This window comes from Capra hircus, chromosome 4 (genome assembly GCF_001704415.2).
Source record: "Capra hircus breed San Clemente chromosome 4, ASM170441v1, whole genome shotgun sequence".
Taxonomy (NCBI): Eukaryota; Metazoa; Chordata; class Mammalia; order Artiodactyla; family Bovidae; genus Capra; species Capra hircus.
The window spans coordinates 24,621,710-24,647,433 of NC_030811.1; the positions used below are offsets into that span (position 1 = coordinate 24,621,710).

Here is a 25,724-nt window from a genome sequence, read left to right on the forward strand (position 1 = left end):
CCAAGAAAATACGATTGTATAAAGTCAGGTCTATGCCCCCGGGTCTTAAGCATCCACTAAAAGAACAAGGTCCAGGCAGCTGTTCTGAGCCACGAAACTTCTGTCTCTCAAGCTAAAAGGACTCTCCAGAGAAGACGTGATGTTGATCATGATGATGACTCTCGTGACCGTCACTCATCGAACCACTCACTTGACCTGGTTTAATGATAGCATCACAACCTCTTTGTAAGGTTACTAGTAGCATCAGCCAGAGCAACAATTCTCAAATGTAAGCATGCTCCAGAAGCACGTGAAGGGTTTAAGAACCCAGACCATTGGACCCCACTCCCACTGAGTTTACCCTTCTGTCGGTCTGGGGTAGGGCCCAAGACTGGTATTTCTAACAAATAAGTAGATGGTGCAGATTGTGCTGCTGGGGATCATACTCACAAGTTAGGGTTCAGAAGAGACTCATTCAAACGAAGTTCCAGAATCACTGTGGAAATTAAAAGACACTAGCTCCTTGGAAGAAAAGCTATGACAAACCTAGACAGCATACTAAGAAGCAGAGACATCACTTTGCCAACAAAGGTCCATATAGTCAAAGCTGTAGTTTTTCCAGTAGTCATGTATGGGTGTGAGAGTTGGACCATAAAGAAAGCTGAGTGCTGAAGAATTTATGCTTTTGAATTGTAGTGCTGCAGAAGACTCTTGAGAGTCCCTTGGACAGCAAGGAAATCAAACCAGTTAATCCGAGAGGAAATAAATCCTGAATATTCACTGGAAGGACTGATGCTAAAGCTCCAGTACTTTGGCCACCTGATGCAAAGGGCCAACTCACTGGAAAAGACCCTGATGCTGAGAAAGATTGAAGGTAGGAGGAGAAGGGGATGACAGAAGATGAGATGGTTGGATGACATCACCAACTCAATGGACATGAGTTTGAGCAAATTCTAGGAGATGGTGAAGGACAGGGAAGCCTGGCATGCTACAGTCCACAGGGTCATAAAGAGTCAGACACAACTGAGTAACTAAACAACAACAACCCTGGCTTATCTACCCACAGCCGCACAATTTAAAAAATAGCTGCACTGAGGTTCCACTCTAAGTCCTCTACTGATGCCAAATCTTTCCACATTCCTGGTTGCCTCGTTGTCTCCTGGGGCTAAACCCAGGGAGGGTAAAGTGTGCAGGGCTGGCCCTGAAGGCATCTAGCGTTTACAGCCTTTTGAAGAAGGTCTGAGGACAGGACAAGGGAAGGAAACAGGACCAGATGTGTGTCACTTGGAAGAGGCCTGGTGGCCACGTGGGTCAAATTCTGCAGGAAGGAGAGATGCACAGCAGTCGTCCTGGCTTGCTTTATTTCCACGCCAGTTCCACCACTTGCCAGATGCAGTCCACATAGAGACTGTGCCTAAGGTCCCAAGTCAAATGGTCACCCCATGAACTTGCTGTGAGGTCGACCTCCAAAACCCAGGCCAGGGCCATGTGACAGGATCCAAGTTGCAATGAAGTCAGTCCAACCGGTGGCTGTGACTCAGTTTCCTTGTTTATTAAAGAGGAGAATGATTCCTGTCCCCTCAACGCCCCAGCACAACTGTGTAAATAAGCAGAACTTAAAAACAAATACCCAGTACTAGCAGCTCTTTTGTATAGGTGTCTTGTAAACATCCCTGACTTCACCGTATCAATCATGTGGAGCTCTCTGTAGAGGTTTGCAAAGCACTTTCCAAACGCGCTCCTTGTTGTTGATGTTGGCACGAGCTTTAAAAGATTCCTGAATGGAAGTGTTTCCTGTAGATTTTAACTCTATCCTCTCCCCTAAAATTTTTCTTATAACAGAAAATAAATTGACAGTTTTGCTCAGTGGCCATCCTGTTTCAGCAGCTCCATCTCCTGGCCTTGGCACCTCTATGCTTGCTGCCACCAGCAGCCACATCAAGCACTCATTAAAGGCAAATTGGGTTTTTAAAAATAGTGAGACATCTGCATGTAGTATTGTTTTATCATTACAATTAGGCAAATGGGCTTCTAAATCAAATGCAAAATGATTTCAGAAGGATTTATAGTCAGCACAAGACAACAGCGCAGGGCCGGCCCTGGACAGGTCAGCCGCATCCTTGCACATCACCCAGCGAAGCTACTGGAAAGGGAGCCCGAGGGAGAACTCGGCAGCAGCATTTCTACTCTGTCCCCATCACATTCACAGTCCCTGTGACTCTGTGGAGGGTGATTCCTGGCTCTTAGAATCCAGCCTGTAAAAGACAGAATCCTCTCACCTGTGTCCTGCCTGAGTGTGTGCTAAGTCATTTCAACCGTGTCCAACTCTGTGCGATGCCATGGACTGCAGCCCGCCAGGCTCCTCTGTCCAGGGGATTCTCCAGACAGGAATACTGGAGTGGGTTGCCATGCCCTCCTCCAGGGGAGCTTCCCAACCCAGGGATCGAACCTGTGTCTCTAACCTCTAACCTGCATTGGCAGGTGGGTTCTTTACCACTAGCGCTACTTGGGAAGCCCCTCCTGTGTCCTAACCCTTCAACTCTCATCAGGGGAGTGTCTATTTACTTTGCCTTTGGGAAGCACCAGCCTGCCACTAAATCCTGGGGATCACCACCTCCATTCTGCCCCAGATAAACTTTCAAAACTCCAAAGGCAGTTTTTCAGAGCCAATTGCCTAGAAAAAAGGGTCAGTGATGGTTATCGATAGGCACCTGATCAATGTCTTTGACGTCTGGTGGTGTTACTCATTCAGTCGTGTCCGACTCTTTGCAACCCCTTAAGTCTATCAATCCCTTACACAGTTAATATTCCCTTGCAAAGAATCATGCCTTCTAAAATCAGACAGAGAGATCTGTATCATACATTCAATTCCCCTTTTTGGCCATGGCTACCAGACATCTCAAAACTAAATTTAATATCCAATTGCTGTCACTTAAGTAGCCTGGATTTTTAGTGTAATTATCTCTGCCCCTTCTTCTCTATGGTTTTCAGCTTCTATTTTATGTCTTATTGAACACATGCCAGCCTCAGAGCTAACATTAACCCTCCCTTTCAGCAGGGGTGGAAAGGATCTTACAGTGTTTCAGGGAGCTGGAAGTGGCCCAAATTCATTAATGAGCTGAGCCATAGACCAGTGTTCCTAATGGGGTTCTTAGGGTGTTAGAATGATCCCAGAAGGGAAGTGAAAAGAGACCTCTGATTCCATTTATCGAGTGTCCTCTCTGTCCCAGTCACCTCTAAATATCTGATTTCATCTAATCCTCACCACGACCCTCTGAAATTGGGTTAGTCAGTTCCTATAACCCTCAGTTGCCTCATCTGTAATCTGGGAACAGGTTTCTTATTCAAGTTCTCATGGTTAATTAATGGGGCTGGGATTAGCTGCATGATACATCTGACTTCAGAGGACAACCCAGCCCAGCCTACATAGTGCTTTTATAGGAAACAGAGAAGGACATAGCTCTGGCAAGACCCAGTCCCACAGTGCCAGAGACGCTGCTGATCATGCAAACTGTGTGTTCCACAGTCAGGGACAAGTTAGAACCCCCCTTCACTCTCAGAAACAGCCCCAAGATAGGCAGAGATCATCAGTCCTCACCAAAATCTTTGTTCTCCTTCTTTTGGGGCCATGTTACTCAGTCCCTGAGCCCTTAGGTGGGGCCACGTAGCTGGCACCATGTATATCCAGAGCATCGCAGGTTTGCGCTAGTAGTAAAGAACCTGCCCGCCAGTGCAGGAGATGCAAGAGACACGGGTTCAATCCCTGGGTCAGGAAGATCCCCTGGAGAAGGGTATGGCAACCCACTCCAGTATTCTTGCCTGGAGAATCCCATGGACAGAAGATCCTGGCAGGCTTCAGTCGATAGGATCACACAGAGTCAGACACAACTGAAGTGACTTAGCACATATGCCCCATATACATCACTTCCTGGCTTGACCTGTAAACCGCCCCCCACCCTCTCTCCCCCTCCCCCTGGCTGAACTTTGAGGACGGGAGGGATGGAGTCCCGAATTGACAGGAGTCTAGAGTCCTTGAATGACTTGGTGGAGCTGAGCCCATTTCATCTCCTTCAAATTGCACTGGACTGTGACATGAATAAGAAATAAAATTTGATTGTGTTTAGGCTCCTGAAATTTGGGGGTTATTTGTTATTGGGGGTCATTTGTTATGGTGCTTGACTCACCCTACTGCAAGCCTAACCATGTTGCTTCCTTTTAACAGGCTTGCTGAAAAGATTCCAGGGACCTAAGCTTCAAAACTTAATACAGTTCTGATTCAAGAGATTGTAGGGAGGACATGATTCAGTTTCCTTGTTCCTCTAATTGAAGTTGTCCACAAATCACCCCTACTTGAAGGAGCTTCAAGAACATTTCAAGTTAATCTCCCTTTCTGCTCAGAGCATCAGTCATACCTGTGAGTCATAGAACTGCAGGGTGTTTGAGCTGAAAGGCACCTCTGAGATAATTATCACAAATCTGGAAGATAGGAAAACGAAGGCCAAGATGTCTGGCTTGCTGGGGGTCTCAGAGCTGAGGCTAAAACCCAAGGTTGCTGATTCTAGATCCAGGGCTCCTGCCCTCCCTGGACAGATGGAAGCCAGGCTCAGGCGGCTGAAGAGATGAAGGCAGCCCAGCCTTGTCTATCAACCCTCCTAGGGAAGCCGGGAGTGTTCGAGGAAGGCTGCTCTGCGGATGGAGCCCGCTGGTGCCCTCCACTGGACAGACTCAGTCCTACACCTCCAGACGCGTCCAAATTGCAGGATTCCTAACGGAGACACGGAGCTATGGCAACGCTCTCTGGGTGTCCATGGCCGCAATCAGCGCCTGTGTTAAAACCCCTTTGAGATCGTGAGCTAGTCCCTGGCATGTCCCCGCATTTTCCAGTCAATGGATCCTGCCTCCCATACAAATGTATGTCACTTCAGGCAGGGACACTTGAGTCGACTTCTCTTTCATGCCAAGAGCCGGGAGCACAGCTTCCCGAATCACAGCCTCCTCTCTTTCCACCCCCTCGACTCTGCTTCACTGCCTCTGTGAAAACAGAGAATGTCCTCCCTCTAAGGTCCTGTCTCTTTTTTAAAAAAATTTAGTTTCCAGGTCTCCATGAAATTAGCATTTGTCCTCTCTAATTGTATTTGTGGACGTATCAGAATAGAAAAGAAAGGAACCCAGGAGAAAAAGTGGTAATAAAAGCTTCCATCTAAATGACACCCGGGTGGAAAATGAGAAACGGGGCCCGGAGGCCAGTGTGCCTGTTGCAGCCTCTCTGCAGGCTGCCCTGAACAAAAGCTTGCTGGGGACGAAGTGCGGTCTGGCGGTGGCCAGCGTGCTGAACAGGGAACCAGAGAGGAATTGTTCTCTATTGAAAAGGCAATTTTCTCCGAAATGGCGAGGAGCCTCTGCCTGACACTGAGACTCAATTTCCCCAGCTCTTTAAAGCAAATGATTAAATAATCGTGGTAAGTCAGACATGACATTTTATCTCACCAGTTCCCTTTGTGTGTGTGTTAGTCAGTCGTGTCTGACTGTTTGCGACCCCGTGGACGGTACCAGCCAGGTTCCTCTGTCCGTGGAATTCTCCAGGCAAGAATCCTGGAATAAGTTGCCATTCCCTTCTCCAGGGGATCTTCCCAACCCAGGGATCGAACCCAGGTCTCCTGCATTGCAGGTGGATTCTTTACTGTCTAAGCCACCAGGGAAGCCCAGTTCCCTTTGCAGAAGTACAAAACCAGGCCCAGAGAAGGACAGGACTTAACATAAAATCACCCCACTGAGACACTCAGCCCAGAGCTCAGGACTGTCTCCTTTTCCCTACACGAGAAATGCAACTCTCCATCTGCCTGAGGTGTAGTCCTGTCCATCCCCAGAGGGAAAGAACAAGCAACATTTAAAAGTACTTCTGCCACAAGATTTTAGGAACTAGGAGTTCCAGTGAGCACTGAACATGCCATAAGGGGCTGATTCCAGATGTCTTGGGTGAACTCAGAGATGTAAGTCAGGGGACTCAGGGTTCTAGACAAATCTACTATAATGCCAGTTGTGGGTAATGAGCCTGGCCACCCTGCTCCATAAGATTAGCATGAAAGATTTGATGAAAAAAATATAATCCAAAATTTTATCTTGCTTTGTTTCTGGAGAGGAGACCCTTAGGGTGAATCTCAACCGATTTCTTTATTCATAACCATTTAAAACAGATGGACTCATAGAAGGTACATGAAATGAATTTCAGGACTCTGCTCCCTGAACCAGCTTGGAGGCTTACACAGGAAGCTGAAGACCTGCAGACTCCAGAACATTCTCAGAGCATAAAAGGAGTTTCTTAATTATTTATAAAAATGGCTATTTATTCGAGTACCGTCCTCTTCATCATCTAGGTTCCTGGCAGCTTCTTGATGGATGAATGCCTTCTCCACCCTCTCACCTAACACCGCATCCCACCCACAGGTCCCTTCCCATCCTCAGAAAGCCTTGAAAACAAAATCTTTGCTTTGTTTCCTTTTGTATTCCCAGCAATGAGGACATCTAATGTGTCGTAGGTATTCAATAAATATCTGCTGAATGACTGAGTGAATAACATTACCCTGTTTTTGTTCCAAGATTCTGTTTTTTGTTTATGTTACTCTCCATCCATCATCCATCTCACTAGAATGAGCCTTCCCCTGAGAGGAGAAGACAGCTTTCCCCTGTCTTATTCCAACCATATTGCCATTGCCAACAATAGTATCTGACCCTATAATAGGTGCTCAATAAAAAGATGTTGAATGAATGCTTCAGAACCCTTGAGCTAGGACTTCTGTTTGGACTGGGGTCAAGGTGATTATCTCAATCAAGAAACCTACCTGCCTGCACTCATGTGCAAGAAGCTGGGATAATTTTTTAAAGGTATAAAGCATGTATCTTCCTCCCAAATTGCTCAGAGATTCATGGGGGAGATGGAGACATGAACAAATGATTGCAAATGTCTCAATAAGGTGTGAGCAAGATGCTTTGGAGGTACAAAGCAAGAAAGAAAGAAAGTGAAGTCGCTCAGTCATGTCTGACTCTTTGTGACCCCATGGATTGTAGCCTACCAGGCTCCTCCCTCCATGGGATTCTCCAGGCAAGAGTACTGGAGTGGGTTGCCATTTCTTCTCCAGGGGATCTTCCCGACCCAGGGATCGAACCTGGGTCTCCCGCATTCCAGGCAGACGCTTTAACCTCTGAGCCACCAGGGAAGCCCCCGCAAAGCAAGAAGCCATCTTTAATTCAAACACCAGGACGTCTTCAGAGATGATACTTGAATTTGTTGTTGAAGTAAAACAGAGAGGTGAAAATGTGGGAAAAGACATTCAAAGAAGGGACGATTTGAAGGCAAACGCGTGTTCAAGAAAGAGTCCAATTAGGAGGGAGTGTGAAAAGGTTGAGGCTAGAATTTCTGGTCCAGACCAGGTCATGCTGAGAAGTTTAGCTTTGGTCTATAGGCCAAAAATCCCCAAACTACTCAAATTGAGAACAATTTCTCCCCCTTTTTAAGAACTCTTTGTAAACCAGCTGTATGAAGGTGACGTATTCATTTATATAGAACAAATAAAACTTCAAAGTCCAAAAACGTAAGAAGTCCATACTTTCACTCCAGAAACATAAAAGGATGATCAGCAATTACAATTTAAGAAACAAATAATTTCTGTGTTTCACTGACTGTCATTTGATAAGTATGTCTTTTAAGTTGTTTGATTAGAAAACAAAGAAACGTATAACTGTATGACATACACAAGACTTATTAAACAAATCTGTTTTGTATTGCACGGATGGCCACAGCATTAACCTGTATGAAAAAAATGACACACCAGTCTCCTGGATGCACTGATAATTGCATGGAGCACACCTATGGGTTATTGAGCCCTAGTTCTACAGGGCGTCCTCTACAGCTGGGGAACCACTGCTGAAAGTTACAGGAAATCATAAATGATGGTGTGTGCATGCGTGCTAAGTCACTTCAGTCATGTTCGACTCTTTACAACCCTATGGACTGTAGCCCGCCAGGTTCCTCTGTCCATGGCAAGAATACTGGAGTGGGTTGCCATGATCTGGCTGTTAGCTAGCAGTTAACTTGCAGATTAGAGAAGGGTGCTCCGGGGTACTGGAACAAAGGTGTCCTCATTTGTGAAAGACAGATGAACAGAGGCAAGGCTCTCACCCCACTTCTTGCTCCACACCCTACCCCAGCTCGGAAGAACAACCACCAAGCGATGGCCCATAGGTAACAGTGAGCCAAACCGCCCTCTCATGTTGATTTTCAACCACTCTGCCCTGACCACCAGAAAGGGGAAAAAGTCTTAAATGAATCATATGCAGTCTTGCAGGCTGGGCCCCACACTCTTCCAAGCACCTAACATTTTGGTGAATTTCCTTCTAGGCTTTTCCCTGGGTGTATCAGGATCACAGCGCCACGTTCGCTTTTTCTTCCCGCTCTCTGTATTAGTCACACTGCTGTGTCATAAAACATTTTTCCAAACACACGATTTTTAGTTGCCACATAATATTCCACTCAAGAATGTCCCGTAATTTACCATGCTCCCATTGTTGGGCACATAGAGGCTTTCCAATATTTCACTATTATAAATAGCTCTGTGAGGCACATTCTTGCACATAAATCTCTGTGCACATCTCTGATTATTTCCTTGGGGCAGATTCCTAGGAGTGTGATTGCTAGAATGTTTGCCATTTTGATGGATCTCACGCCGCACTGTTCCCCCCCGCCTGGTGTTTTAGAGGCAAAAGATAAATACCCATGAAGGGATGCATGCAGAGGGTAAAAAAAATAAAGAGCTCTAAGTGAGTGCTGCTGATGTATCTCAGCTAAAAGGAGATCCTTCCCAAGGGCTAATCTGGGTGACAAGCAAGGCTAGTTATTTATTCGTGGCATTTAACTGACGCCTTCTGTCCAAAAGGGACTGACCTCGAAGAAGAAGAACTCATATATCATATGAAAATGTCAGGGGGAGTGGGAAAGAGAAGACTGCCAGTGGTGCAGGGACTCAGCGGCCCAAGACCCAAAGAGAATGACAACAGGCAGAGTAGGAGGGCTTTTTGCCGTCTGCCCTCGGCCGCAAAAATTGCCAGATAAAACACAAGGTGCCCCGTCAAATCTGAATTTCCAATAAACACCAAATAATTATTTTAGTAAGTGTGTCTCACGAAATGTTGGGGACATAATATACTAAAAAAAAAAAATACTCTTCTGAAATTCTAATTTAATGGGCATGGTGGATTTTTATTTGCTAAGTTGGGCAAATCTACCTACCGCACCATTATTGCACAGGAGCTCCTAAGAGCAGCAACCACACCATTTGGGAGGTCAACATGAATTGAGGGGATATAGCGTGGTGTCCAGGAAATTGAGAGCACTAGTTTAAAGGAGGTGGGGCTGCAGCTTGTTACCAATGAGGGGATTTACTTACAGGATCTCAGCTCAAGGATCCCTGCCCTTGAGAAGGCCATAGAGATGGACTACCCTGGTGGTCCATGGTTAAGAATCTGCCTGCCAAGGCAGGGGACATGGGTTCGATCCCTGGTGCAAGAAGATCCTACATGCCGTGGAGCAACTAAACCTACACATCACAACTACAGAAACCTCATGTGCCTAGAACCTGTGCTCAGAAACAAGAAAAGCCATCTCAATGAGTAGCCCAGGCACTGCAATGTAACCCCCGCTCGGCACAACTAGAGAAAGCCCGCGACCACAGCGACAAAGACCCAGCGCAACCAAAATGAAATAAATAAATAAACACAATTTTTTAAAAAAGAGTCACAAAGAGATCCAGAGATACTGCGGGGGCTCTGATTGCAGCCTCTTCAGGACACAGGGCTCGGCGGGCACAAGGATTGCTGGGCATAGACTAAGGCTATACCCATTGCAATTTTTCCAGGAGGAACATAAGGGAGGCAGCTACAAACAAGCCGAAAAATAGTTTTCTCCCAGACCTCGCTTCTGCCAGCAAACTGCTGTATTTAAGAGAGGAGAAGGAAAAGAAAACTCTCCCTTCACACACACACACACACACACACACACCCTTTCCTGTGGCCGTGCCTTGGCAGTCCCTCGCACAATATGCTCTAAATTAATAGCTTTGGGGAGATAATGGTTTATAAAGTAGAAGTTTGTATGCAACCAGGGAAAATGCTCTGCTCCTCATTATACAGCTATATTTTTCTTTTGCAGTCAGATTATGGGCAAACAAGGTTAAATGCACCCACAGACACACACACACAGAGGCAAATAGGCTTCAATTTTCTGCTCTGTGACCCGCCGCCTCAAACTCCCTTCTCTGACTTTGCTTTGATGATTTCTCTTGCTTCCATGTTTCTCCTTGTCCTTACCTCCCTCCTTATCTTCTCCGGCTCATTATACTTTGCTGTTGCTGGTCGGTTGCTAAGTCGTGTCCAACTCTTTGTGACCCCACAGACTGCAGCGTGCCAGGCTTCCCTGTCCTTCACCATTATGCTTCGTCCTTGTTTATTTTCTTTTCCCCTTTTTCCTTTTTCTATTTCTGTGCTTTCTTGGTTTTCTTATTCTTCATCCTTTTTTTAAAGATTTTTTTTGATGTGGACCACTTTAAAAGTCTTTATTGAATCTGTTACAATATTGCCTCTGTTTTTATGTTTTGGCTTTTTGGCCAGGAGGCATGAGGGATCTCAGTTCTCCGACCAGGGATCAAACCCTCACCCCCGCAGTGGAAAGTGAAATCTTAACCACTGGGCCACCAGGGAAGTCCCTTATTCATTCTTTTGTCTTTCTCTTTGAAGCAGGAGAATGGCCCAGTCAAAAATAAATTGAAAATCATAGAATGTTAGGGAAAAAAAGGTGTCTTTGAAATCATTCTGATGCCAGGAAACTGAGGTTCATGAACACTGAAGGGACTTTGTCAAGATAGCATGGTTTCTGACTGCTTAGGATTGGGGTCCAATCAGCCCTCTCCTAACTCAGTTCCCTTTCCACTGAAGCAAACTCTTTCTCCTAAGGTCTGGCATCATTTGGTAAGCTGAGGGGCTTTCTGTTTGGGGCTGAACTATGTTCCCTAAAGCGATAATTCTATGTCCTAACCACCCCTCCTCCTCGTACTTGTGAATGCGACCTTGTTGGGAAACAGGCTTTTAGCCAATGTAACCATGTTAAGATGCAGTCATGCTGAAAGAGGCCGGGTCCTAAGTCTGATGGCCCGTGTCCTTATAAGGAGGCTCTGTAAAGACACAAGAACACTGAGATATACAAGAAGGCCATGTGACATGGGGGAGAGGCTGGAGCAAGGCAGCTGTAAAATCTAAGGATGACCGATGGGCTGGTAACTTGGGAGAGGCAGGCGACCTCTCCCTCAGAGCCTCCAGCAAGAATCAACCCCAAGTTTGGACTTCCCGCCTCCAGAACTGCGAGAGAATGTGTAAGTTGACCATCGTGTGATCGTGTGTTACAGCAGCTTTAGGAACTAATGCACCTTCCCATGCTCACACTCAACAAACACAGAGCGGGCGGACTGGCCCAGGCTATCCTCCCTCCTCTAAGAGCTGCCGCATCATCCTGAGAAAGAGGACCAGGGGAACATTTCCCAGAGCCAGAGGTCGGACCCGGGATTTCTGAGCTATAAGCAGGACCACACGTGGTCCCTGCTTTCCAGATGCTTCTGTATAAAGAAGGCCATGCTAAGTAACGGCTGAAGGGCTTTCACAAAGGAGGCCGGGCTGGGGAATTTGGACCAGAATGGATACACGTATATGTATGACTGAGTCTCCTTGCTGGTCGCCTGAAACCATCACAACATTGCTAATCGTCTATACCCCAACACAAAGTAAAAAGTTTCAAAATAAAAATTAAGAAAAATAAAAGCAACATCCATTTGATTTAACCTCCCCCCCAAAAGAAAAGGGGGACCAGGCTGCCACAGCCCCAAATCAAGGGACTTCTGAACCTGAAGCTCCATCCAGAGGGAAAGAAGAACAGCCCTTTATTTCCTTCCAGAGCAGGACACCCCTCAGATCCTTGAGGGATGGCAGAGTGCAGGCCAACCACGAGGACACTCCTGTGAGCCAGCAGCTCTTTGAGGCTTGGATGTGCAATGTGTCCCAGAGGAACTCGAACACTCCCTAGAGCTGGCCTTAGCTTGACTGGGGCAAGTGAGGAAGGGTGGGGAGGGGATTTGGGAGTTGTGAAGGGGGGAGTCCCATGCTGGCTGAGACCCCTCCTCAAACATCCACACACCCCAGGCTTGCATTGGGCCCAGGCTTTCAGCCCTTTGGGGCTTCCCTGGTGGCTCAGACAGTAAAGAATCTGCCTGCCATGCAGGAGACCAGGGTTCGATGCCTGGGTTGGGAAGGTCCCCTGGAGAAAGGAATGGCTACCCGTTCCAGAATTCTTGCCTGGAAAATCCCATGGACGGAGGAGCCTGGTAGGCTACAGTCCGTAGGGTCGCAAGGAGTCAGACACGACTGAGTGACTTCACTTTTCACTTCCAGAATTCTTGCCAGGAGAATCCCAAGGACAGAGGACCCTGGCAGGATTCAGAGTCAGACACGACTGAGTAACTAAGTACACACACACCTTGACTCCCAGAACTGCCAAGTGGCTCAGCCAGGCCCAGAGGGAAGCTCTTCTTCCTGCATGGGGTGTGGAGAAAAATAGCGGGGAGGAGCCAGGAGGGAGGGGCTCTTCCAAAGCCCACCCTCGCATCCCCAGTTCAGCAGAAAACAGGTGGCTGGCCCCGCACTCTGGGCCCTGTTCAACTGTGACTCTGGGGGACTTGCCTGTTCTTGGCTCCGGCAAATTAAAATGTCCTTTATATTTATAACAGGGACAATAATCCGCCTTAGGTTTTGAAGTCAAGGCAGAATAGAGTCAATTCTGCTCCCTTGTCAGATGCTAATCTGACTCACTGATAATGAAGAAAGAAGGAAATCAGAGGGGAAAGCCAGGTTGGTCTGCGTCGTCAGAGGATTTGCAAGGGAAGTGGGGCTTTGAATTAAAATTCAATATTAGGAGGTAGGGAAATCAAATGCAGAGAGACTGGCCTGAAAGTGATACAGGAGTTGATGGGGAGAGAGAGAGACAGAGATGGGGGTGGGTGGCCGGGGGAATGACAGCTGTGCTGGCTTAGGGAGAAAAGAATTGGAAGAAACGGAATAATAATGCTGTACATCTGAAATCAGATTACAGATTCCCCTCCTGAATTAACTCCGGGGAGAGCGCTGGGGGCAAAGTGTGGGGGGTGCCGGATGATAACAGTGGATTTTCCATGAGCCTTTATCTTTTATTTTAGTTTCCCCACTTAGTTTGTGAGTTTGGGCTCTTCTGGGCGGGGAGGGAGGTCAGTAAAGCATTAAGAGCTGAAGGAGAGAAGCAGAGTGAAAGAACTAACAAATAGCACCTCTGTGTCTGGCTCAAGAGAAAGTTCAGAATCGGATTCGGTTGCTTTTGCCCCATGTCTTGAATTAAAAGATTAAACAAAAATGCAGTGTCTCTCTCTCTCTCTCTTTTTTTTTTTTTAATCCAGAAAATGGAGAGTACAAAAAAATTTTCTATTCCCAACATTTGAGTTTACATGTCCTGGCATGTCCCTCCCAATCCATCCCTTGGGTGTCTTTGTTCCTGTTTTGGGGGGACACAGTGCAAGCTCCTTAGCAAGCTCTAGAGATCCCCAAGGTGAGATGTAAAACATCACATGGCATCTATTTCAAAGCAGACCATCCCAAACACGCCCCCAAAATTCACGGAAAACTCATTGAGCTGTTGGCACCTGATGCGGGAAAAATAAAAACCAGAGGGAATTGTATTTATATAAGGAAAACCTATTCTACTGTCAAATGATTCAAAGGATAAGAAAGTGACTCCTTCTGCATTAAGCTTCGGCCAGTGTCCCCTCTCTTCTGCCCACTGGCTGTCATTTTCTAGACCAGAGCTGCTCCCATGCTGGAAGATTCCTGCTTTGGCCTCTGTTTCTCCATGTTAACTGAGACTGGGTCCCTTGTCTTCTCCTCACTGTCTTAGCCTGGGTGGCTATCACAAAGTGCCATAGGCCAGTTGACTTATGAACCGCAGAAATTATTTCTTATAGCTCTGGAGGCTAGAAGTCCCAGATCAGGGTGCCAACACGGTTGAGTTCTGGTGAAGCCTTCTTCCAAGCTGCAGGCTGACTTCTTCTTGTACCTTCACTTGGTAGAAAGGGGGTGAGAGGCATATGAGATGTAAGTTAGATCAAAGTTAAAAGTGCATACGAGCACAGGACCAGGTAGCAGGCACTTTTCTGCCCTGTTCCCCCTAGCGGTCATCACCCAGAATTGTCAATATTCATTTGCCTTTGGTGATGCCTGCTAGAGAGTGACCTCTTGAGAATGGGGACGCTCAGGTAAGCCTTGCATCCCCAGAACCTACCATCGCATCCATCCTTAAGACAGGAGGCTCACAAGAACAAACCTCCCAGGACTTGCACTCTGCCTAAGGCTGTTTGGGCCCAGCGACTCTCTGATGTTTGCCCCACACAAAAGAACCCCTTGGTTCAAAAAATAAAAGACCTCCCTGGAGAAAACCCAGCTATTTACTGAGTGCCACCTGCCACATGGGTTAATCCAGCCCTAGACTTTTCCTTTATGGCCAAGCCCATTTCAACCACAGCTGATGTTCCATCTGACCCTCGGAACCGTTGAGAAATGAGGGGCAATAAATCGCCATCCACTGGCCCAGCCCTGGCTCGCTGCCACCGCCATCACCTCTGCCTCCACACCTCAGAAGAAAGACTTACCGGAGCCACAGATGATGCTGAACTTCAATTAGGCCCTGCTGGCAAATTAGTCATGCAGGGTGACATTTTCCAATCATGGAACATTAGCATCCTCCCTAATTATGAAATTGTGGAGCTGACTTGTTTGGGAGCAAACAAGACCCTTGCTCCCAGCATTCTTGAGCATGTGCACAGGAGCACACACATCCAAGTGCACACACACACGCAGGCTCGTGCTTGGGGCCATGGGGCCATGGGGTCATGGGGCCATGGGGTCATGGGGCCACGGGGCCATGGGGTTATGGGGCCACGGGGCCAGGGAATCCGCTTCTCCTCCGAGGTTGTTAAAAGTTGACTTTCCATTTTGCTTGGAAGAGAGGAAAATGCCATGAAGGAAACCCATAAAGCTGAGGGAGCCTTTCTAAGAATTTCGCAGATGAACAGAATTGCAAGAAACAAAGGCTGTAGTGCTAGGAGCATTAAACCAGTCTGAGACAACACTGCCTGCTTTTCCATCTAGACCCATTGTCAAGGGTCCGCATTTGAGAGCGAGATGCCTCAGGTTCCCTCTGATGCTTGCCTATTCTGTGACTTTGTGGATCTTGTTGGACCTGACCTCCCCTCCCTCACCTGTAAGATGGAAACATCTACTCTGAATTCATTCATTCAGCAAAGATTTACTGAGTGTCTCCACCACGCCAGGCACTGCCCGAGGCCCTGAAGACGGCGGTGAATGAGGAAGCATAAACGCATCTGTAAACATCTGCACGTGGCCTGACACTCTTACGACTTCAATGCAAGGATCCCGAGCATCATGGCGGAAACACGGGTCACCCAGCGGTCGGCGGGTGGCCGCTGCCTAACAACACTGGCCTTGGGGTTTCCCCTGGTTACACAGGCAGCTCTTCCAGGTCAAGGGTCTCTTCTGAGCAGCTCTCCCTGCTGAAACCTCCCGATCGGTATTAGATGCAGTCTGTATCACTAAAAAGGAATGAACTTTTAGAGAGTGTGAAAAAAAAGTCAAGTATACAAGTGAGTGGTTATAGGCATTTGCGTATTAAAAGTGAGGGAAATAAAGAGAGAATAAATGATTGGCACATTATATATAATGTAAATATATATATATATACACGCTGTTCTGTGTTCAGTCACATCTGACTCTTCATGACCCTATTGACTGTAGCCCTCTGTCTATGGGATTATTCTGTCAAGTGTACTGGAGTGAGTTGCCATTTTTTCCTCCAGGGAATCTTCCCAGCCCAGGGGTCGAACTTATGTCCCGTGTGGCTCCTGCACTGGCAGGCAGATTCTTCACTGCTGAGCCACCTAAGTGTTAGTTGCTCAGTCATGTTGGACTCTGTGACCCCATGGACTGTAGCCCACCAGGCTCCTCTGTCCATGGAATTCTCCAGGCAAGAACACTGGAGTGGGGTGCCATTCCCTTCTCCAGAGGGTCTTCCCAACCCAGGGCTTGAACCCAGGTCTCCTTCATTGCAGGCAGATTCTTTACTGTCTGAGCCACCAGGGAAGCCCTATATATATATGTAAAATACATATAATATATCTGCACATATGTATGTATGTGCCTGCTTTATATAAATGTGCATGCTTGAGTATGTATGTATGTGCACATGTGTGTTTGTTTCTAAGTGTGTGTGTGTATGTGTCTGTGCTGTGTGTTTGTGTTTATGCACGTGTGTGTGTAGTCATACATCCACTTCCATATTCTGTTTATTTCAGAGTTACCTTAAGGTATAACTAAGCGTGTTAATTTTCTAGCAAAGGGTCTAGCACACCGTGGACATCGCTAAGCATTATCTATCAGTCCTCTTGCTGTCCTTGCTTTAGGACACTGGAAATTGATGACAAGCCAGCTCCTCTATGCAGCACCACCAGTACCGCACTTCTAAAGAACACAGAGGTCTGCACTTGCAGCTCTACTAAAATAAAGCCTGACCACCACGCCACCTCTTCATATATAACACCACTACCTGACCAGTCCACTGTCTCCCGTCTTGAGGGTGACATGGTCAGGCCAGAGGGACAGAGACAGCCACCACCTTGCCAGTAAGCCCAATGCCGCCCACATTGAACGTGGGAAAGACAGCTACTCATTCAGATTTACATTTTGCGGGTCCTCTTTCTTCCCACCTGAGGTCACCGCTCCACGCACACTGTCAGGGAACGGCTACTTGAGCTCTGCGCGCCATGGAGCTGGCTTAGGCTTTTGAGCTCCCTGCATTAGCCTCCTGTTTGCCCACGCAGTCTCCACTGCTCCGAGCGTGCCAGCTCTAATTACCAGCCAGAGGCAGACCTTCCAGGCTATGTTCCTTTGAAGTATTGCTCTCTCCCCTCTGAGTTGTATGAGAACAAAACAACCCAGACAGAGCCCCGCCCCCTCCCCATGGCGTACCGCCAGTCGTGAAGACGTCATTGGATTGCCTGCTCTTTTTTTTTTTTTTTTGAAGTGCCGTTCCTTGTCGCCACAGATTGATCTGCCAGTTAAATATTTAGACGTGCTCATCCGCCTTTGTCATAAAAACACCTCTTGACTTTGAGCAATGAGCAAGGAGGCACTGAGGCTGTAGCTATTCCCTGCCTGAAACCTGGAGAGAGAGGGAGGCGGCGTTCAAAGGAGTATACCCCCTCGAATCCAATCAACCCACCTTGATCGAGTTCAGCACACCCAACCTCCAGATTTGGGAAGGGCCTACACGGGGTACTTCCTATCCTCTTCCTGGGTTCTACTCAACCAGACCCGCTGGTCCCTCTCAGTCGGTCTGTCCTGCCCCAGCCCTCCCAAACATCAAATGGCTTTCCTGCCAGTTCGTTCAGTCATCTTCATCATATCCTAAGAAAACTAAAAGTGCCAGCAATATGGCACGACACATTAATCACTCATGAGCTGAGACTCCTTATCCTGATTTACTAGTGGCAGCTGGGGCTCACAGAGTTAAATGAATGGTTGGCCAAGATCACTCAGGAAGGAGAGAGGGGTCTGTGACTACAACTTAGGTATCCCAACTCCCACAAATGTGTTCTTTCCCCCAGATATCCAGAGAAAGTCACCACCTACATGGACCCTCAAAACTCATGTTTGATCACCTCAGCCAAAAAGTCCCTTCATTCCTCTGCAACTTCTGCAGAAGCAGAAGATCTTTCCTGGGAAATCTGGCTTGTTCCTGTTCACAGGGAGAAGTCAAAGGGCAAACAGACGGAACCACTCAGCTCCCAGCTTGAACGTTTAATCTAGAAGGTACCTTTCAGAGCTTTGGCCTTCAAAGCTCTGGGACGCTGCTCTGCACTGGCTGAACATAAAGTGGACTTTGGGAGATGGGAGGCCATTAAAAGCTCTTCAAGGGCGGTCAAGGAGGGTTTGGGGCAAGGTGAGGGCAAGGGGGTCCTACAATGGACCACAGAGGACAGCACAGCGTGGAGACTATTTGAATGCTAGTGCAACAAGCCCAGTGTTTGCTCTGATGGAAAAAAAAAGTTTGCAAAGAAATCCTGCCTTTCATTCCCCTGTTCAGTTGGAACTGTCTGAGAAGAAGGCTGAGTTGAGTACCGCATGGGATCAAAGACTGCAGGAAAAGAAGCGACTTCTGCTCAGAGTGTTCACAGGCTCTGCGGTGAATAGTTAGATGGAAGGGGTCAGTTACTGGATCCAACTGTCTCCCAGATGAGAAGACTGAGGCTTCAAGAGAATTCTGAGTGCCTTACAAGAGAATTCTCTGCTTGTCAGTAGCAAGAGTTCAGAATTCCCAACTCCCAATCCAGCTTACTAGTTCTATCTCCAATCCTTCCATCTCTCAACTCGCTGTGTGTTGACTCTGAGTCCTTTACTACTGTGTGTGTTCTTCTTGGAATGGATAGGGGCCTCAGGTGGCTCCATCTTACACAAGTTCCACTGGTGACATTCAAGAAAAGACTTCCCTCTCCTGGCCCATAAATTAGCTTTGCTAAAGTCACATGCACAGTCCTCAGTTCAATCAATGCATCCATGATGGTGGAGGCACAGAGAGTGGAATCAGCAGCCTCCTCCAGAAGGACCAGAAATGGAAGAGAGGCAGTTTCCCCAAAGAAATGGCAGGAAAAAGAGATCAAGACAAGTACAGTAGATGCCCACACACAAAAACAACTCAGACAGTCATGCTTCATGAGATTGGTTTTTCTCAAAATTTTCTACAGAATATTTTATATTTTAGATTCAAGAAACAGGGAAGAAAAAGCCAAACTCGGGTCTCTGATCCTAACTCATATTTTCCGAGCTGATTTTCTTTCAGAGAAGGCCTGCCTTTGGAGTCATCAGGAGCTGTGCTGAGCTGCTAATAAAGTAGTATGTTCCTCCATTTGACTACTGTTTTATTATGAATGTGCTTCCCTCTTGGCTCAGACTGTAGGAAACCTGCCTACAATGTGGTAGACCCAGGTTCGATCCCTGGGTCAGGAAGATCCCCTGGAGAAGGAAATGGCAACCCACACCAGCATTCTTGCCTGGAGAATTTCATGGACAGAGGAGGCTGGTGGGCTACAGCTCATGGGGTCACAAAGAGTCGGACATGACAGAGCAACTAACGCACTTTATTTTGAAAATCCTCCCTCCATCAGGTATCACCAGTGGAAGCTGTGTAAGGGTTGCAGGAGCAGAATGGTGAAAAATAAGATGTGTAGATAGCAAATCCCGGATACTTCTTCAACCCTCTGTGCCCCCCACCCCACCTGACCGGTCTTTTCCTGAACCTACACTTGTAAAAGCCAAAGGAAGTGATTAAGAAGAAGACAGGGGAGAAAAGTAGAAAGTGGGATGTGCAGTCAAAGGAGGTTGGCACCTGCTCCTACCTGGGAGGCAGACTTCAAAAGATTCTAAGTCAAGCTTCAGAGCCCTTCCCCATCACCCAACCTCCACATTAGCTCCTTGGGAGGCTCTGTGTTAGAAGAGTCTCACATTTCTCCAGAGAAGGCATACAGATGGGCAATAGGCACATGAGAAGATGCTCAACATCATCAAAACTACAATAAGGAATCACTACACATTGGTCAACCCACTCCAGTATTCTTGCCTGGAGAATCCCATGGGCAGAGGAGCCTGGCAGGCTACAGTCCATAAGGTCGCAGAGTCAAATATGACTAAAGTGACTTAGCATGAATGCACACATCAGTCAGAATGGCCATCACTAAAAATTTATAAATAGCAAATGCTAGAGAGCATGTGGAGAAAAAGGAACCCTCTGATACTGTTGGAGGGAATGTACGTTGGTGCAGCCACTAAGGAAAACACTATGGAGTTGCCTCAGAAAACTGAGCATAGTGTTACCATATGATCCAGCAATCCCACTCCTGGGCATGTATCAAGACAAAATTATAATTCAAAAAGATCCATGCACCCCCATGTTCATAGCAGCACTGTCTACAGTAGCCAAGATAGGGAAGCAACCTCAGTGTCCATCAACAGAGGAATGGATAAAGAAGATGAGCACACACATACGATGGAATGCTACTCAGCCTTTAAAAAGGAAAGAAATAATGTCATTTATAGCAACACGGATGCAACTGGAGGTTATCATACTAGGTGAAGTAAGTCACAAAGAGAAAGACAAATGCCGCATGTCGTCACTTATATGTGGAATCTGAAATATGACAGAAATGAACCCATCTACAAAACAGAAGCAGACTCGCAAACATAGACAACAGGCTTGTGGTTGCCAAAGGGGAAGGGGTTGGAGGAGGGATGGAGGAGGAGGTTGGGGTTAGAAGATGTAAGGTATTATATATAGAGTGAATAACTAACCAAGTACTACTGTATAGCATGGGGAACGTTATTCAATTGTGTTAAATTGTGATAGAAAAGGTTTTTTTTAAAAAAGAATACATATATGCGTATATATGTATAACTGAATCACTTTTCTATATAACAGAAACAAATTAACACAATATTGTAAATCAACTATACTTAAATTAAAAATAAATAAATAGAAGAATCTCAAAGATCTCAGCCGATGATGTTGATAACACTGAACAACAGCGTTAGATGACCCAGAGATTAGTGTTTGTCCATCACTTACCAACTAAAGGACCTTGAGCAAATTACTTAGCATTTGTGATCCTCAGTTCCCTCATCTATAAAAGGAGAAGAGTGGTTGTTATCCCTATACCCAGAGTTGTCTTGAGGAGTAAATGAGAAAAACGTCTTTAAAATGCTTCAGCACTCAAAAAGTGTTAGGTATCTTGTCATTAGCAGCTCTGTATATGTTGAGTCCACAGACTGAAGGAAACGTATGTCTCAGCCAGACGTGCACCATTTTTCCAGTGTGCTGTTTTAATGAATTAACTGTAAACTCATTGAAAACTGGCACTGAATAGTGTCCCCTACAATAATTATATGTCTTCTCTGTCAGTGAGCAGTCACAGTATAGCTACTCCTATGCTGAGTCTTTTTCAATTAAAAGAATCCCCGTACTCAAAAAAATAGGTGGAAAAGCACCAGTATACATCACAGTATGGTCTTTAGAGTGACTTAGATTCTGCAGACGTTATAACTCAAATCCAAAGCTGAGTCCTGGATCGCTATCATTTTCAAAGAATGACGCTCTTTCTCTATTGCCCTTTACTACTATTGCTTACAAAGAAATTAGGTAGAATTCATGGCATCAGCAAGCATTAAATATCCCCATCTGTCCTGCTTACCCTAGGAGTTTTGCTCACCTGGATTTTTCTCTCCTGCCCATGATGGATGGCCAGGAGTCACACTGTCAGACTGACTTCCAATCCATAAATAGCTCTGCCATTTAGATGCCATGGGGATAACATTAATACCAAACACAAAGACTAAATAAAAAGCCTTTAGCAACTGAATGGCCCTTAGATTTCAGAGTTATTGATCCAGGGGAGCCTGCTAAGTTATTATGACTACAGTTCTGCTCTGAGAAATCTGTGATCCTGAGAAAAGTTAGCAGAAGTCACAGTCACCTTTAACTACAAAGTACAGCAATGGGACTGTGAGGCCGGCTCACTGCCCCCTGCTATATTCCAAGGCCTGTATCCATTCATCCACATTCTGAGTCAGCTGGGGAAAAGCTCTGTGACTCAGCTTCCCCAGACCAACAAAAACCCCAAATTTACAGCACTTCTGACTTCTGTTGTTCATCTCCTAAAATGTCTCCAAAATGGGATGAATATCATTATATCTCTGTATATGAAGAATTTACATGATGAGGAAATTATGGTCAAGTGACTTAAGTGCTCACTTCCCTGATGGCTCAATGGTAAAGAATCCACCTACAGTGAAGGAGACTCAAGTTCAATCCCTGGGTTGGTAAGATCCCCTGGAGGAGGAAATGGTAACTCACTCCAGTATTCTTGCCTAAAAAATTACAGACAGAGGAGCCTGGCGGGCTACAGTCCAAAGGGTCACAAAGAGTCAGATATGACTGAGAGACTAAGAACATAGGTACAACTTAAGTGCTAAGTTTACTGTTACAGCTAAGGCAAGAAACTTCCGATGGAAGCCTTCAGACTGGCTCCTGGACCCTGTATCCATCCATTTGGATCATCTCCTAAAGTCTTAATGGATTCAGGGCTCAGACTCCACCCAGCATTGAGAGTTGCTGTCTCTTAGAATTATTGATGCCCCCATCCCTTAAGAATCCCCCCCACATTGCAGGCTTGGGCTAAATTGAACACACTACCTTGGAATTAGGATTGAGCCACAGGCTTGAGGCAAGCACCAGCCAACCTTGCCTGGTGCCACCTGGAGCGATGGTGGAAGGGGCTGGCCTTGCACGGGTCCTGGCTTCTCTGGACGTTGTGCAGAGGCAGTGGTGGGGCTGGGCTGCAGACTGGTACAGGGCGGGACTGTGTGTCAGCAGAGGAACCCACACCCTGAGGTTCTCCTTTTATGGGGCAAGCATGACAGTGGCCTTGAAAGTAAGTTAGAACCTGCCTGAATGTGGGTGCCAAATGCTCTCAATTCGGGTACCAGCTATTCAACAGGGGTGACTGGGAATGCTGGCTGCAGGGCACCTGGAGAATATGGAGACTGGAGAAGTTGAGTGCTCACAGCTCCTACTGCTGATGAGGGAAGGCAGATGTGGTCCCAGTTAGCTTGTTACCAAACTCTTATACCTGAAGACACCCTGGAGAAACTCAGCAGCCAGTACTGCTTGCTCTGAACACTTGGGATTTTGGACTGTCAAGCTCTCCCTAGGGTGCGTGCGTGGTGAGTCACTTCAGTCATATCCAGATCTTTGCGACCCCATGGACTGTAGCCAGGCAGCCTCCTCTGCCCATGGGATTCTCCAGGCAAGAATACTGGAGTGGGTTCCTTGCCCTCTTCCAGGGAATCTTCCCGACCCAGGGATCAAACCCCAATCTCTTATGTCCCCTGCACTGGCAGGTGGGTTCTTTACCACTAGCGCCACCTGGGAAGCCCCTCACTAGGTAGTTCAGTCCAGTTCAGTCGCTTAGTCGTCATGCCAGGCCTCCCTGTCCATCAGCAACTCCGGAGTTCACTCAGACCCGAGTCCATCGAGTCAGTGATGCCATTCAGTACTTTGGCCACCTCACTAGGTAGGGGCAGCACAAAAGAGAAAGAAGGGAGAAAAGGCCTTCTATAGCAACAGTGAGCGTCTCTGTCTCTTCTTCCCAGGATCAGCTCTCCAGTAGGTTGTGTGTCCTGGGCTGTGTGGTTCATCATAAAGGTGAAATAAACCATAGAGGTGCAAACACAAAGCGGTGGTGACCCACTCACAGCTATTCTCCCCAGTCTGGATATCGTCCTGGAACATGGAATTTTGACCCTGTACCTGTTCATGGCTGACACATCCATTTGTAGACCCCGAAGTAAACCTGGGCCATCACATTCTCTTCCAACTGGGGATTCATCTTATGCAGTAATCAGAGCCCCAGTTAGGAAAATCAAGCACAAACTTGCACAATAGCAGAGACCAGGGGGAGAAAGGAGCTCCCAGGACCCTCATAGGATCTCCAGATAGCCCCCAGTTTTTTCCCCCTTTCTGATCTTGGTTATTTAACACATTTCTTTGAGCCATGAGATTTCCCATTATGCCCTCCCCAAATTCCCCTTTGGCTTAAACTAGCCGGAATTAATTTCTGCTATTTGAAAACAAACAAGTCTCTTAATTAGTGTGTGTGGAATGACTGTTTTCAAGCTCTTTTGTATCATTCTCATATGTAAACTATTCTGAAAGAGAAAAAAATGGGTTTCTTTCATAAGCCTCTGGGACAAACATTTTTTTAAAAAAATCAAAAACCTTTTTAAAATCAGCAGAGATGTGATTTTCCAAAATTTCCATTAATGTAGAAGACATGCTGGTAAAGAAAAAGAACAAGAGTTGCCTGGGAAAGGTTTGTCTTAAGCTCAAAAGCTCTTCTTTTGAGGGATTTTTTTTTTTTTTTTCCTCTGTTTGGAGTGTGTGGGAGGAACCAAGGGAAAGGTGGTTGGGGGGTGGGGCACAGGAGGAGTGGGTCCAGACTGGGAGAGCAACTTTCAAATGCAAGCATCCCTCACCGGCCTTGATTTGGGGAGGCAGCGGTAGGCATGAGCTTGGTTGCCATTTCTCAGCTCTAAGGTTCTAGGCATCCTCACTGGCAGGCTGTAACATTTTCTGTTTATGTCTGGAGTCATGCACAGTGCCTGACATCATTGCCCAGTGATTAAAGACAAGTTCTGATTGATGCTACCCACATTTAAATCCTGGCTCTCACCTTGGAGAACACTATGAAGGTTCCTTTAAAAAACTAAAAATACATCTACATATGACCTTGCAATTCCACTCCTGGGCATATACCCAGAGAAAAACAAGGTTTAAATAGATACATGCCTACCAGTGTTCATTGCAGCACTGTTTACAATAGTCAAGACATGGAAGCAACCTAAATGTCCCATCAGCAGAGGAATGGATAAAGAAGATACAGTATAAATGCACAATGGAATATTACTCAGCCATTAAAAAGAATGAAATAACGCCATTTGCAGCAACGTGGTTGAACCTAGAGATTGTCATACTGAGTGAAGTAAGTCAGACAGAGAAGGAGAAATATCCTATGATATCCCTTATATGCAGAATCTGATAGGAAATGATACAAATGAACTTATTTACAAAGCAGAAAGAGAGTCACAGACTTAGAAAACAAACACGTGGTTGCTAGGGGAGAGGAATGGGGCAAGAGAGAGTTAGGGAGCTCGGGATCAACATGTACACTACACTACACTCCTGCTACATTTTAGATGGATAACGAAAAAGTTCCTACTATATAGCACAGGGAATTCTGCCCTATGTTATGTGGCAGCCTGGATGGGAGGGGAGTTTGGGGGAGAATGGATATGAATATATGTATAGCTGAGTCCCTTGGCCATCCACCTTAAACATCACAACACTGTTACTTGGCTACACTCCAATATAAAATTAAAAGTTAAAAAAATAATAATATTAATAAATAAATCCTGGCTCTGTAAGATCCTTGAACAAGCTACTTCAACTCTTTGAGCCTCAGTATCCTTATCTTTCTGGAAAATGAAATGACATCCCACTCCAGTATACTCGCCTGAGAAATCCCTTGGACAGACGAGTCTGGCAGGCCACAGTCTACGGAATCACAAAAGAGCCAGACAGGACTTAGTGACTAAAGAACAACAAGAAGCCCTTACCTTTAAAGGGGGAGTGGTAGCAACCTACCTCACAAGATTTTTATAATAATTAAATAAGATTTAAAATGTAAAATGCTTAGAAAACTAACTGCCAATAAGTAAGTGCTCACCAAATGGTTGGTTGCTATTATTATATTATATTCTAGCACCACTCTAAATTAGACAGTTAGCTGGAGGAAAGAGAAATAGGAAGACATTCTAGAAGCAAAACTTAAATTATTTTTGAAAAATGGTTTATTTTTGTGAAGGAGCTGTTATTATCCTCTAGAACTAATTAGAGAAGCGATGAAACACTTAACACTTTGCCTCCTCTGATAAAACTTAAGTAGGGTTAT

At 46.2% G+C, this 25,724-nt stretch overlaps 1 non-coding gene across 1 annotated transcript; it reads right to left on the bottom strand.

Moving 5' to 3' along the window:
- On the bottom strand, positions 7,122 to 7,193 carry TRNAS-GGA. The gene has a single exon. It is a non-coding gene; the product is annotated as a tRNA-Ser (tRNA).